Source organism: Orycteropus afer, unplaced genomic scaffold, assembly GCF_000298275.1.
Source record: "Orycteropus afer afer isolate SDZICR_OR568_19922 unplaced genomic scaffold, OryAfe1.0 scaffold00335, whole genome shotgun sequence".
Classification (NCBI taxonomy): Eukaryota; Metazoa; Chordata; class Mammalia; order Tubulidentata; family Orycteropodidae; genus Orycteropus; species Orycteropus afer.
The window spans coordinates 2,792,524-2,808,651 of NW_006921922.1; positions in this window are offsets into that span (position 1 = coordinate 2,792,524).

Below are 16,128 nucleotides of genomic sequence, written 5' to 3' on the forward strand. Positions count from 1 at the left end.
ATTTACTACCTACCAATAGCCACATTCTTTTCATAAACAAACTGGTTACTATACTCTATCCTAATACATGGAATCATGTATAACATAATTGGAGCACAATTGCAAAGGCATATGATTCCCCATTCTATGAATAATCTATATAAATTTATATAGCATTTTACTGAAAAAGGGAATATTATAGTTTATAATATATCTTTTTATTTTTAAATTTATCTTACAAAAAGATTTATTAGCTACCAAAGTATGAATTATTTCTAACTGCCAAATAGTTGTGCCCAAAATTTCATCTTTTTCTGTTGTTATGTTTGTATAATTTATTTATGGAATACAAAATTGTTGTTTTTGAACTCTTGGGTAGGCTCCCTGAGCCTAAGGCATTTGACTGCTAACCAGAAGGCTGGCGGTTCAAACCCACCAACCACTCCTTGGAAGGAAACTTGGCCAATCTACTTCCGTAGTGATACTGCCTTGGAAACCCAAGGAGAGGTCGCTATGAGTTGGATCTGACTCAAAGGCAGTGAGTTTGATTTTTGGTTTTGTATATGTCTTTGGATCGGGCTGGACTGGGCAGTGTTTTGTTCTGTTATACATAGGGTTGCTATGAGTCAGAGCCGACTCAATGTCACCTAACAACAAGAATAACAACAACAACATGCCTTTGTTATATAATGTCAACAAGATAAAACTTTATCATGTAATCTGAAATGTAAAAACAATTTTTAAACCTGATAATAACACTTAAAACAATGTCCAATATCTGGTTTCTAAGTTATATCATACATTAAACATCATTAGGAAATAAAGTTTTGGGGAAAATTGCCACCCGTAAAATTCCTGTAAAATGAGTTTCAACTAACCATGTGCTTAAAAAAGCTCTAAACATTTAGTATCATTAGTATTTCAAATTGGTACTAAGAAGCAAATGCTCATTTTATATGTCCATTTTATACATTAAAATTGTCTGGTTGGTAGAGACCCACTGCCACTGAACCCATTCTGACTCATAGCGACCCTATATGTGTTGGTAAAGTAAAGGGTGTATATAAATCAGGTTTGTTAATCTGTTTCAACAAAGCAAGTCTTGGGAATATTTGTCATCTATAAAATGACTGTAAAATAAATTTAAATAAAACGTATTTATGTTAAACTCACCATGTTCAGACTGTATATAAATCTGATTACACATGGAAATAAGGTAACTAATTTTACCTAATTCGTACCATGAAATCAAAAGAGTTGACCCAGTGCTATTAAGAAAATTAAATATCCTCAGGAGATTGTAAGTGCCCTAAGGCCAGAGACCCTGCTTGTTTTGTTCCCTGCTCTGTTCTTAGGACTTAAAATGTTCAATGCAAACTAGGCACTCAAAAAATATTTGTTGAATGAATGACACCTTCTTGTGTTTATTACACAAATAATTGTCAGGCATATTTACTGCATACAAATTCAGAAAACTAGATTATAATCAAATAGATCACCATTTGAATATTGGTTTTGTTGATTTTAGCTAAGCTCTTTCACATTTTTTGATCCGCAGTTACCACAGTAGTAACATGTGGATGAAGATACCTAAGTCACAAGATTATTATAAAGACAGTTTTAAAAAATATGTTCAAGGCATTTAGCACAATGCCTGTAAACAAACATTTTTTAAGAAGCTATTTTTAAAACTATGCATGAATTGATTTATTCATCAATGATCATCAAAACCGTAAAGCAACCCACTGCCATTGAGTTGAATCTGACTCATAGCCACCATATAGGACAGAGTTGAACCGTTCCATAGGGTTTCCAAGCTATAAATCTTTATGGAAGCAGATTGCCTCATTTTTCTCCCATGGAGAGGCTGATGGGCTCTAAATATTGACCTTTTGGTTAGCAGCCAAATTCTTTAGCCACTGCGCACCCAGAGCTCTTTCCATCAACCACAAGTATCAGATTCACCATGCTCTGGTTTAGGTCCTTGGGACACAGCCTCAAAAGGTAAAGTAGGAATCTTAGGAACAATGAGTTTATGTAAATGAGGAAGAAATAACTCAGAAAAAGGAAGGGGAGAATGGTTACACAATTCTAAGAATGTAATCAATGTCACTGAATTGTACATGTATAAATTGTTGAATTGATGTAAGCTTTGTTGTGTGTATTCTAAACAAAACACAAAGAATGAATAAATATATAGAAAGACCAACACACATATACATATATACATATACATATGTATATGTGTAGTATATGTGTATGTGTATGTATATGTATATGTGTATATGTATGTATATATAAAGAGGTTTCAGTTGGGGTTATGGTGTTGGACCCTGGCATCCTTTATTAACATTCAGGGAACTGAAATCACTCAAAAAAGAGGGACCTAGTACCATGCCTTGGAAGAGAGAATGACCAAACTTCGTCTCACCTACTTTGGTCATGTTGTCAGAATGGACCATTTCCTAGAGAAGAGTATCATGCTTGGTAAAGTGATGGGTCAAGTGAAAAAGGGGAAGACCCTCAACAAGATGAGAGAATTGACACAGTGACCATAAGAATGGGCTCAGGTATAGCAAGGATTGTGAGGATGGTGCAGGACTGGGCAGTGTTTCATTCTTTTGTACATAGGGTTGCTATGAGGCAAAACTAACTCAATGGTACCTAACAACAAAAACAACCATACTATAAAAACTTAAAATTTGAACAGCATTTAGTCATATTAACATAGCTGTCTATTCTTTTAATTTTTGAAATACTGTACATCAATATCCATTGAATATTCCAAGATAACTAATATATTTAGGTATATTACAAATTACGACGAGGAAATTTTTATAGAATGAAAAAAATAGTTATTTGAATACAGCTTTGTGATCTTGTATAAATATTTATTTATATACATGCTTATGTTAAGAGCTAAATTACTATTACTAAAATTATTGCCTTTTGTAGTTTTATTTCAAGTTTTTTGCATTACTAAATGTTATGAGCACATAATCTATAATTCATTTGGCCTGTTTCCAAGCTTTGGCAATACAATTCCTGATATAAGTCAATTGGTCCTCCACTGTATTTCTGAGAATTTTCTGATGTGTTCTTTGGAAGGAATTATCTCTTATACATTTGACTTGTATCTTATTTCATATATTTAAATAACTGATACAGAAAAAAAAATAAACTTACTCTCTCACTTTTTTAAGGTGTTACCTCTGAGTTAAATATTAGGTTTCATGGAAAGGTTTTTAAGTAATTCCTTATTAAAATAATTGATTTAGGGGTCCTAATTGAAATCAGTTTCTTTCTTGGAAAATTAATTGAATGATAATTACATTACTTTTCTCTTCATTCATTATGGTTTTTTATTAATATTTGATGTTTTTCCCTTAACATATTTTTGACAGATTTATTATCATTTACTATCAGCTTCATATTATTTATAGATCTTAATTATGATTGATTTATGACCTAAGAAATCTTAAAAGTTGCATCATAAAATATTGAGACTTAACTGTATTAAATTATTTGTCTTTTTTTTTTTTGTAAATCTGTTGCCATCCTCCTATAAAAAACTGCTTTTTAAGAATCCACATAATTTTTTCATGCTGTGTACATTGGACAGTAATTTAGCATTCATTGAGCATATATGAATGTATATTCTATCCAATTTACACATACTGCTTTATTTTATATGTGTGCTAGGGTATCCATAAATAGCCAGAGTCAAACAGTCTTCATTGTTATAAAAATCACTTTAGGCAAACAGCTCTCTAAATCATCACCATATATATTGCAACAGGTGTTTCAGATAAATTAAACATAAAAGGAAATAAAGCAAATTAAAAACTCATTGTTGAAAACCAGTTACCACTGGCATAATTTCTTTTATCCCCTCTCACTAAACCCTACCCATATAGCTGCCATAATCTGTTGAGCAACAGCCTGATAACTTTTTGTGAAACTGTGTGTGTGCTTTACTCTTGGGTCTATAAATACCAGGTAATTTCAGCAGTTGTTTTTCTGACTTTAGAAAGTTGGTGAATCATTATAAGCTGCAGCTGGAAATCTAGTGCTAGATGGCTGGAGAGTGATCTCTTTTTTCAAACAGGCTCTGTATTTGTTAAATCACCCTGAAAGCCACTATTTTTCTGTAGAAGTCCTGTTCAGAGTTACAGAATAACATGTTGCAGAATAATCTCTAATATGCTGAATGATAAGATTTTAGATAAGATTTCACTTTGTACAAACTTTAACTTCAAATGAGTTAATTTTGTTCCCTTTGTATGAAATAATAGTGCCTTATGAATCTTCATGTTGAAAATAGTGGAGAATCTTGCAATAGAGCCTGGAAATGGTAGTGGGATAATGATTAACCATTGTGAGAGTCGTCTCTTCTTTAATGGACTTAATAATAAAGGCTCCGTTACAGTGGCTGGCATAAAGAGACTGAATGTTATTTATCATAGCCTATGCTCAGACTCAACCAGGGAAAAATGACACCTAACTTCTCTATTTCAGTCTTTGACTATCAGTACAACTGCTCATTGTACTGACAAGAGTTTCACATCTTTCAAATAATAGGTAAAAATGAAGATAATATAAAAATAGGCTAGTAAAATATATTTAACATATTATAATTAAACTCTCCCTACTTCTTTGTCCCTTGAGCCAGACTCCAAAGTTCTGGCTTGTGTGTTCTACTTGGCTAGGTTTAGTCATCTGACTCTACCTCAGCTCCAGAGAGCATAAGAGTATTGAAATTTCCTATGTAATGGGAGGCCCAGCTACCATGACACCCAATTAACTTCTACTCAGCCTTCAGATCTCAGAAGGACATTATTGTTTTGTGGTTTACCTTAGGGGCTCTGAAGCCAGCCTGCTTCGTTTTTAATTCCTATTCCACCACGATGGCATTTTAGAGGCAGTAATCATGGCTTCTTGGCACATTGCTTGATTTTTCTGTGCCTCAGTTCCCTTGTTTGTAAAAGAGGTGGTAATAATAGTGCATATGTTACAGAATTATTATGTGGGATAGATGCATTTATCTGTGCCTAGTCCTTTGAATAGGGCCTAGCATGTAATATATGTTTTGTGCATGTTCTCAGGGACATGTCCTTTCTTGATGAAGTAAAGACCTCTGAGGATAAACTCTCATGTTCCTTGGATTTCTTCCTTAGAAGCGTTGGTTAGGGTTGCAGCTGTACATTGTGTTTGTGTTTCAAGTCTCTCATTCCAGTAGAAGACTATGGATCCTCAAACATACCAAATTTTGTTTTAGACTGAAACTTAATTTTATACCACCTAATAAGATTTTATTCCTGGTCTTATGTTTTATTAAATGTTACAAAATATTGTTGATCACTCTTTTGGGGTTAATTTTAAAAGAAAAAGAGATATGTAGCTTTGGCCCTATAAATATTTTAAGTTCTAAATGTATCCCATTTTTAAGACAATTTATAGCTTATGTCATGAAAATAGTGTACAAAATACAAGTGCCAAAGGAATTCATTCAGGCTATAGTTAGGTATGGTTTAAGAAGTAATAGATAACTCTTAGGCCCATAAAACTGTATCTGCCTAGGAAGGCAAATAAGGCAATGTGTTTATCCTGATTGTACTTCAGTGAGAATTCATTCCATTGTGTCTTGTGTGTTTAAAAAGAAAAAAAAAAATAAAACACTCTAAAGCAATAAGTAGACCTCCCCCGCCCCCTCAGCTGGAAGCTTTATTTTTTCATTATTAATTACGTATACTGTAGTTTTTGTTAAGGAGCTCTGGTGGTGTACTGGATAAGGGACTTGCCTGCTAACCAGAATGTCAGTGGTTCATATCCACCAGCTGCTCTGCAGAAAACTGGGTAATCTACTTCCATAAAGATTGACAGCCTTGGAAACCCAATGGGGATCATTATGAGTCCAAAATGACTCAATGGTAATGAGTTTGGTTTTGGTTTTGGTAGTTTTGTTATTATTGGGAGGTGCCATTTAGTCAAGTAGGGGAGACCCTACTTGACAGAATAGAACTGTGTCTTAGAGATTTCTAGATTGTAATCTGCATGGGAGCAGATTGCCAGGTAGTTCTCTAGCAGAAATGTTGGCAAGCCAGCAGAGCTCAGTTAGCAGCCGAGTGCTCAACTCTTGTGCCACAAATACTCTTTTCACACTGAATTCAAACCAGAAAAAGAGAACACACTTACTACTATTGAATTGATTCTGATTCCTAGCCACCCAAATTGGTTTTCCAAGGCTGTAAATCTTATGGAAGCAGATTGTCTCATCTTTGTTTTGTGGAACGGCTGGTGATTTTGAACCAGCAAACTTTTTTGGTTAGAAGTCAAATGTCTTAACTATACCAACAAAACTCCTTATATGCTGAATTAATAAAGCTGATTTAAATATAACTTCTCCCTTCTAATATTTTTAGATTAGATAAGCATTAGTTTAGTAAAGTACGAATAAAATAATCCTAAAGGAAAAATGATAAACATTCAAAGACTATTGTATTACTACCTATTTTTTTTAAAAAAACTCATATTATCACCTGCATTGTTCCAAAGCCTTTAATAATGAGTTTCTTAAGACCATCCACTGAACATCCAAGGTATCAGTGAGAATACTGATGTCTAGATAGGGGCATTCACTCTTTCAAGTTCACTCACTTACCCCAGGTAACAATGAATATTTAATTACTGCACACTTAAGAAGTAGCCTGTCTAAAGATCAACTATTCCCCTCAATATGTACTTTCCTACCAGGGATAGATAAACACTACTTTTTTTGTTCTTAGGAATATTGACTGATATGATTAAACCCTCATATCAGTTGAAGGCATCCATGTGCTTGCCTGAAATCTGAGTTACTGGTAATGACCTGCATATTTAATAACTTGTTTTTAGATTAGTACTCATCATTCTTAAATTTTGAATTATGACTTAGAGTATAAATATATGTTGCAGGAAATAATTGAATCTCCTAAATTAAAAGGTAATGTTCCTCTTTGTGGAGCTTATAAAATTTAATTAAAGTAAACGAATACTGTTTTAGTAGCTATGAGCAAAGCACTGGGCTATGGTGCAATGAAGAAAACACTCACAAGACATAGTTCTTTTTAATGAAGTTAAAATGATGTTGGAAAGAGAGGCCATATATGAGTACAAAATTTTCAAAAAATAATAAAATAATGGTTTCAAAACAAAATTTTCATATTCTACCAGAAAGAACTTTAGAAACGGATGCATACCTTTCATATTTCTAAGTATATATTTAAATATGCTCATTATAACCTTTTTTAAAGTTGTAAAATATATAATATATGGAATATTGAAAAAATTGATAGGTACTCTTTCTAATTTATTTGGTAGGATTTAAATAAAATATTTATTTGTTATTCATCATAATATAATTTTAAAAATAGTGGAACAATGTTTTGTTGTCTCTTTTATCACTTAAACTCATATTTCCTTTCCCTTTCATAAAATTTTATCTTAAAGTAATGTACTTCTGTGCGTGCCAATCTTTACTAGATTCAAATTTCTCTTCAGTATGTGTAAACAGAAGAATCTTTTTTTCCATGAAACAATAGACTGTGATTTAAAACTTGTCCTATGGACTGAGTTATTACTAGAATTACTGATGGGAAATCATTGATTAGAACAGCACAAAAATTAAATATTTTGATATGTAGTTATTCATCAAAAGAGTAAAATGTTATTAGTGATACATTTTTTTAAGTGAGATTTGTGAAGATGGTCTTTATAGACTACAGATTAAAAAAAATCTAATTGTCTCTTTGATTGGTTTCTAAACTTTTAGGCAATACTTCATAGTAAAATTCTAGAGAGCTGAGAGGAATATCTTCCTTCTTGAAAATGCTTAAAGAAGGATGAAGGGCTGGTCAATACAAAATGTTTTGAAATGGCATGAGTCTGGAATGAACACAGTAGTCTACGAATAAGATATTTTATTAGTTATTGTAGCATAGTGGCTAAAGCACTTGACTGCTAACCAGAAGGCTGGCGGTTCAAACCCACCAGTCACTCCTTGGAAGGAAGGTTGGGCAATCCTACTTCCGTAGTGATACTGCCTCGGAAACCCAAGGAGGGGTCACCATGAGTCAGGGCCGACTCAACGGCACATAACAACAACAACAACAACAACATTAGTTATTGTTGCATTAGGAGAAAAATAAAACAAAACAAAACCTCCCTAAATTAGCAGGTTAAAACAAACATTATATAGTTTCTCTGGGTCACAAATCTGAGTGTTAGTTAGCTGGATGCCTCTGTCTCAGAGTTTCTGATGAGCTTACAGCCAACCTGTTGGACAGGATGTGATCTCATCTGAAAACTCAATTGAAGGAGAATTCACTTTCAACCTCACTCATTTGGGCCTCTCCACAGGGATGCATCATAACATGGCAGCTGGCTTCCCTCACAGTGAGCTATATAATGAGGAGAGTGTCTAAGATGGAAGCCAAGGCTTTTCATTATCTAATCTTGGAAGTATGACGCTATAACATCTGCCATAGTTTGTTTGATAGAAGTAAATCAGTAAATCTAGCCTACCTTCAAGTGAAAGAGGGCACATAGTAGTGTGGATTCCTGAAGGAAAGAATTACTGAGGGCTATGTGAAAACTGCCTACAATAGATACCAAGACCTGGGATGTAGACTTGGCAGAGGAAGTGGAAGACCAATCTGTTTTGAAGAAAGATTTTTTTAAGATAGTCCTGTATTTTTACTGTGGATCTGTGAGTAACTTAAGATGTGACCTAAAAAGAGCTAATTTATCTTCTTTTGGGCTTAGTGTCCACATTTGTAAAGTGAGGAATTAGACTGATAAACTAAAATTTCTTTATTATTGATGTTACTATCTATTATCCCTCACATTCTGATTGAATTTTATGGACTAAGGAGTATCCTGTATATAGGTCAATATGCAGTCATTTGAACAGAACAAGGGTCTACTCAAACCAAGAAAGAGCTGTGCCAAGGTTGTATCTTTTCACCATACTTAGTCTGTATGCTTAAAAAATAATCTGAGACACTGAACTATATGAAGAAGTACATGACATTAGGATTGGAAGAAGATCCATTAGCAACCTGCAATATGCTGATAATGCAACCTTGATTACTGAAAGTGAGAAGGACTTGAAAAACTTACTGAAGAAGATCAAAGACTACAGCCTTTGTTATGGATTACATCTCAACATAAACAAAACAAAAATCTTAACATGTGGACCAATAAGCAACATCATGATAAATGGAGAAAAGTTTTAAGTTGCCAAGGAATTCATTTTCCTTGGATATACAGTCAACATCCATGGAAGCAACAGTTGAGAAATCAATTGATATATTATGTGGGGCTAATCTAACTACTATCCAGAAGGCTGGAGGTTCAAACCCACCAGTCACTCGTCGGAAAGAAGGTTGGGCAATCTACTTCCGCAGTGATACCAACTCAGAAACCCAATGAGGGGTTGCTATGAGTCGAGTCCAACTAGACAGCATATAACAACAACAATCTGCTGCAAAAGACCCCTTTAAAGTGTTAACAAGCAAAGATGTCACTTTTAAAACTATGGTACACCTGACAAAACCATGGTATTTTTAATCGCCTCAAGGTGAAATAGTGCCTAAGGCATTTGACTGCTAACCAGAAGGTTGGCAGTCCAAACCCACCAGTCACTCCATGGAAGAAAGACTGGACAATATACTTCTGTAAAGATTTACTGCCTTCAAAACCCAGAGGGGGTCACTATGAGTCAGAATCAACTCGATTTTTTTTAATGGGGGGAAGCCTGTCAATGAATAAGGAAGAATTAATTAATTTGAATTATTTTGTTGGTGAAGAATATTAAATATACAATGGACTACCAGAAGAGCAAACAATTCTATCTTGAAGAACTACAGCCTGAATGCTCCTCAGAAGCAAGCATGGTGAGACTTCATCTCTCCTAGTTTAGTCACGTTTTCAGGAGGCACAAGCCCCCGGAGAAAAATATCATGCTTGATAAAGTAGAGGGTCAGAGGAAAAGAGGAAGACCTTCAACCAGATTGACACAGTAGCTGCAACAGTAGGTTCGAACATAGTAACAATTGTGAGTATGGTGCAGGACAGGGTAGTGTTTTGTTTTGTTGTACGTGGGGTTGCTATGAATTGTATTCGATTCAATGACACCTAGCAACAAGGAATCTCATTGGGTATATGGGTAGTCAGGGGTAGAAATAGACTGAAATTATGAAAAGTACACTTGATGTGAGAGACTATAAAGTCATTTATAAGTCATTCATGAGTGAATTTTCAGTAAGAGAAAGAGGTAGGACCCAGAGTATAAGAAATTAGAGATTGAAATAGCTGTTTGGTAGTGTAAACAATTTTAATTACTTGCTCAAATGAGAATTTTGGCAGAGATCTCTGTGTGAGTTGAGTGTGTGCATTTTTTTTTTTTTTTTGCTTGTTTGTTTAATTAAAGACACTTGTATGTATTTTTGAGAAGGGCTAAGGTCAGATGTGTAAGAGGGACCTCAGTCTTACTCACATTTGTAGCTTTGTTGTGCAAAGCAAACACTAGACAAGGATCTAGTGAATGAATGAATACAGCATTCCTTTTTCTATTATTGGATACAGGGGATATATAGGTCTAGATCCATAGCAGGTTCTAAATCTGCACTTCCTGAATGGAATTGTGAACGTAGCACTTAATTACTTTAGTGACATGTATTTGAATAATTTCCATAAAATCTTTGCAACTCTCTTTTTTGTATGTAAAATTTGCATAATTATAGTTCATAGAAGAAATGAATGAGGGGAAGAATTAACACGAAACATGTATGTGATTTATAATAGGCAATGGTTCACACTGTTGTGATTGTTAGGTACTGTCGAGTCATCTCCAACTCATAGCAACCCTATGAACAACAGAATGAAACAATGCCTGTTCCTGTGCCATCCTCACAGCCTGCCATACCTGGGCCCACCGTTGTAGCCACTGTGTCAACCCATCTCATTGAAGGCCTTTTACTTTTTAGTTGACCCTCCACTTTACCAAACATGATATTCTTCTCCAGGAAATGGTCCCTTCTGACATGACCGAAGTAGGTGTGACAAAGCCATTCTCGCTTCCAAGGAACATTCCGGCTTCACTTCTTCCAGGACAGATTGGTTAGTTCTTTTGGCAGTCTGTGGTACTTCCAGTATTCTTTGTCAACACCACAACTCAAAAGCATCTTTCTTCTGTCTTCCTTATTCATTGTCCAGCTCTTACATGCATATGAGGTGGTTGAAAATACCAAGGCTTGTTGGGTTAGATGCACATTAGTCTTCAAGGAGACATCTTTGCTCTTCAGTACTTGAAAGAGGTGTTCTGGTTACCTAGTGACGCTCTGACAAGAATATACCACAAATGGATGGCTTTAACAGGAGTTTATTCTCTTATAGTTTGGAGGATTTAAGTCCAAGTTCAAAGTGCCAGGCTTTAGGGGCTGTGTGAAAGCCCCTCGACCTTGAGCGTCAGCTCTGCCTCTTGCTACCCGCCCACTGAAGCTAGTGGCATTTCTTCACTCAGGCAGCTACTGGCTGCTGTGGCTAACAAGGCCAAGATTAACAAATAAAATGGCACAGTTCCGATGTCACCAAACCACATGGCAGACCGTTAATTTAAATCCATTCAAAGTCACAAGGTCGGCAGAGCATGGCAGGCTGCTGAACAATGACATGGCTACATTCAAGGTTCAAGCATGCCATAAGCTAGAGACCATTCCCAAGGCTTCTTCTTATATACAGGTAGCAGACCATATTCCAAAAGCAGGTACTCAGCTTCTTGTGGTAGATCCCACCATGGAGTTGATTGCCAGTCTCATCATGGGGAATAACTGCCTCCAGCTGCCCAGCCACTCAATCAGGCCCAGCTAAGTCAACATACAAATTTAACTACCACAAGAGGTTTTTGCAACAGATTTGCCCAGGGCAATACATCGTCTGATGTCTTGGCTGCTGCTTCCATTGGTGTTGATTGTGGAACCAAGTAATGAAGACACACATTAGGAGCATAATAAAATTAACCTTTATTGTTATCTATTTTTTTTAAGGGAAAAAAGGAGATATTCAGCCATTTAGTCTTTAGAGTAACCATCTCTTCTTTCTCTAGTGTTAGGGTCCATAATCACTGGTTTATTTTAGCAAGACAGACATTTATTGACAACTTATTAGATACCAAACTTTATGATAGTGTTGTAGATCATAAAGATGAATAAAACATGACCTTGCCCATATTAGTGGTGTACAGCAGAAGAGATATGTTGTTGTTGTTGTTGTTATGTGCCGTCGAGTCGGCCCCGACTCATAGCGACCCCTCCTTGGGTTTTCGAGGCAGTATCACTACGGAAGTAGGATTGCCCAACCTTCCTTCCGAGGAGTGGCTGGTGGGTTTGAACCGCCAGCCGTCTGGTTAGCAGGCAAGTGACTTAGCCACTATGCTACCAGAGCTCCTTTCTTTGGCCCGTCTACCTGGTGGGGAGCGGCCGGTGGGTTTGAACCCCCAGCCTTGGGTGTGGCAGCTGACTGCCTGAGGCCCTGAGGCCATCCCCGGGGGCCAGAAGACATATACACATTAAATATATATAGGATTATAGAAGTAGGAGTTTATAGAAAGATCACATGCTTGAACCTTTAATTTTACAAATACAGTGAACGAAGAAGGCTTATTGAGTATCGTGATAAGTTGTACTTTTAGGACAGTGAGGTAATTATCACAGAATTTGTTGAATAGATGTAGTATATGGAACATGGCTGCTGCTACTTTTGGTTGCCATAAAGTTTATAATTATAGAGTCACAGTAATGTCATCCTTGCCCTAAAGGGTTCATGTTTTGTTGAGAGAGAACCTATTAAAATATTTATTTGTCTAACATAGAAGGAACAGAGAACATTTTAAATAGCAGGAAAAAAAAGGAAAACCCTGGAAAATGTTTTCACTTTGTTCCTTTCTTAATTTCTTTTTTGCCCCCAAACAAAATTAATTATGTTAACCACATCAACACTCTGATAGATTTTACTAACAAGAAATGACCTACAAATCTCCGAGCTTTAGCATGAAAGAATCACCATCCCTTTAGTACCTAAAGCATTTATATGCTTCTCTTGAGCACTATTCTATTTCATCTATTTATCCACATGTAGTATACCTGCTCCAAAGATAAATCATTTTCCTCACAACATTTTTAAGTTGCTTGTTAAATTAGTATAAATTACTGTCCAAACTCTCATTAAATCACTCCTGCCCAATTGCACCAAGTTACATTTTTAATTTAAAATGATTTATCTCTCATCAAGGAACATGTACACCTTACAGCAATAAAATTATACTGTTTTAGAGCATCTAGAGCAATGTGAAATGAATGTCTCCCTACTGTGCTCTAATTGGATATTCTAAACAGTTTCCACAAGCTTAGAAGTGTTTCAATACTTCTCAGTTTATCACTGATTTCCTCTATTGTAGTATTTATTGAAGATCATATGTCATAGGATCCCTTAATCCTCTGTGTACAAAAATAATAGTATTTCTTTGAATCATAAGCTATTAAGCATATTTTTCAGAACCTGAATGGGATTTTTTTTTTCTTTTTTGGTAGCATTAAGAATGATGATTAAGATTCATTCCTGTGCTACCATGTTACTACAGCCAAGAGAGAAAGGGAATTCTCCATTCTGGTTGTATCCAGGGCTCATTTCTGAAAGTCTGACTAAGATTTATGATCTCTTTTCTGTCAATCCTGTTTAGTCCCCATGGTACTACATCTTTCTTGAAGTACAAAGAAAACGGCACTAATGGCAAGATATTTTCTGTAAAGGTGCATTTTAAAGGTAGATTTGGGACATGCTGGAAAATCCACTCTGATTTTTTGAAGCAGTGATGAATTATGACTACCAAGTGTAGGTCTTGATTAATATTCATAAAATATATCTTACATTTTCTTTCCTTTGTCAAAATACCTGCCAAGATCTTATGTTAACTGCTACGAATGTACAGATTCCTCTGGATCCTTGATAGTACTTTAAGGAATTAAACTACAATTTAAGAATATTAAATCAGGCATAAATGAAACTTCTCAATTCTATTATCTCAGTAGATTTAATTGAATATGTGTATTGAGTGTTGAAACCTATACACATATCATCTTATTCATTGTGAAGCAAATTTAAATAAAGTATGATGAAAAAGTACCTTTAATTTCCATGATTTTGCATAACATTTTAGGCAGTGATTTAGACGTTACTGTGAAAAGATAAATCAAGGAAATGTGACTGGATTAACAACATTACAATCTTTCTTTGCTTTGGGGAACTTTTTCAGCCCTGCTCAGTTCGACTCACATGACTTTTCTTATTTGTCATTGTCTTTAAGAATGAACCTTTCTGTGCATAAAAGCCATAGCATTCTATCTTCGGGCAGACTCCTCTCTAAATGTAGGACTCTTTCTACCTTTTCCTACCATCATCAATTATTCAACAAATACTTTTTTTTAATCAGTAGTTTATAAGGTAAATATTCCTGCTAGCATTCTTCTGTTTCACCTCATCTCCTGTTCTCCAATTTCTTTCTCTTTTTTTAAAACATGCAAACATATTAAGGTGTGGATATAAGCCCATATGAAAACACTGAAGGAATATACAGAAATATGTCACATCAAGTATTACTTGTTATGGTTTGAAAAAGCATCATAGAGAAATATCTTTGGATATATAATTTAAAAACAAAACAAAACAAAAAAAACTACTCACAGCTTTTCAGTAGTCTTTTAACACATCTAAGGTTAATTTTCCACTGTGATCTAGTGGATTCCAACTCACATTGATCCCATAGCTTTAACCACTGTGGCAACATTTGGCTCCTAACCAAAAAGATTGGTACTCTAAACCCACCAGCCCCTCTGTGGGCGAAAGATGAGGCAGTCTGCTTCAGTAAAGATGTATATTCTTGGGAACCCTATGGAGCAGTTCAACTCTGACCTATAAGGTCAGTATGAGTCAGAATCAGTTCCATGAGTTTTTTTTTTTTTTGAAATATTTGGTTTGAAATCGTAGTTTGGGACTTCATATAGATAACAAAATTATATTATTTTCTCATATTTTTTATGACTCTTTTTGGTTAGCAAGATGGTCATGCTTTGGTGAGGTGTTTTTTTCTGTTTCCTTATCACTAAGCTATAATAGATAGCACTGGTGGTGTAGTGCCTAACACATTTAACTGCTAACCAGAAGTCTGGTGGTCCAAACCCACCAGCCACTCCTCAAAAGGAAGATTTGGCAATCTGTTTCCATAGTGATATCGCCTCAGAGACCCAAGGAGGGTTCTCAGTGAGTTGGACTTGATGGCAGTGAGTTTGGTTGGTTTTTGGAAGCTATAGTAGCATTTACTTTTAAAAACAGTTTTACTTTAAAATAAAAAAGCACCTGTAACCACCAAAGGAAAAAATAGCAACAAAGAAATACCATTTTATTCATTTGCAAAGGTATTAACATGAAATAGTAAATTTTCTGGACTGAAAGTGTTTGGTTAAGAAATATTGAGGAATTAAAAACTGAATTGTACTTTTATTTTACTACAGGCAGATATTATTTCCCAACAACATATTGCATTTTCTTCAGTTTCTTTATAAAATTTGGTTAATTTATTCTGGTAGTAAGAAGTGCGTGTATGGCAAGGATGCATGCAGAGAGCTTAAGTGAGAACATAACATTATCTCCTCCTCATTTGGCTCAAGGAATTTGAGAAACTGTGCATAATTGAACATGTATCTCAGAGTATATTTTGAGGTTCAAAACAGTACACTGTGACATTGTATTTTGATAGTTCTTATCTTTATTATTTTTCACAGCATTAATTATTTTGGAACACAATATATTTCTAGTAGGGAATTCGTGGAAAAAAAAAAAACCTAGTCAATTTTAATGGATAAAGCATTAATTTTTCTCCTATTAAAAAAAATTATTGAAAGATTATTTTAAGAATTTGTCTTTATCTGGTGGTGCTAAAAGGACAAGGGGGCCACATGTTCTGACCTCCTCTAATCCCACAAGAGGAAGACAGAATCACCATCAATAGCCCAAGGCCTATTCCTGCAAGGCCAGACATGCTGCCTCCCTCCAGCC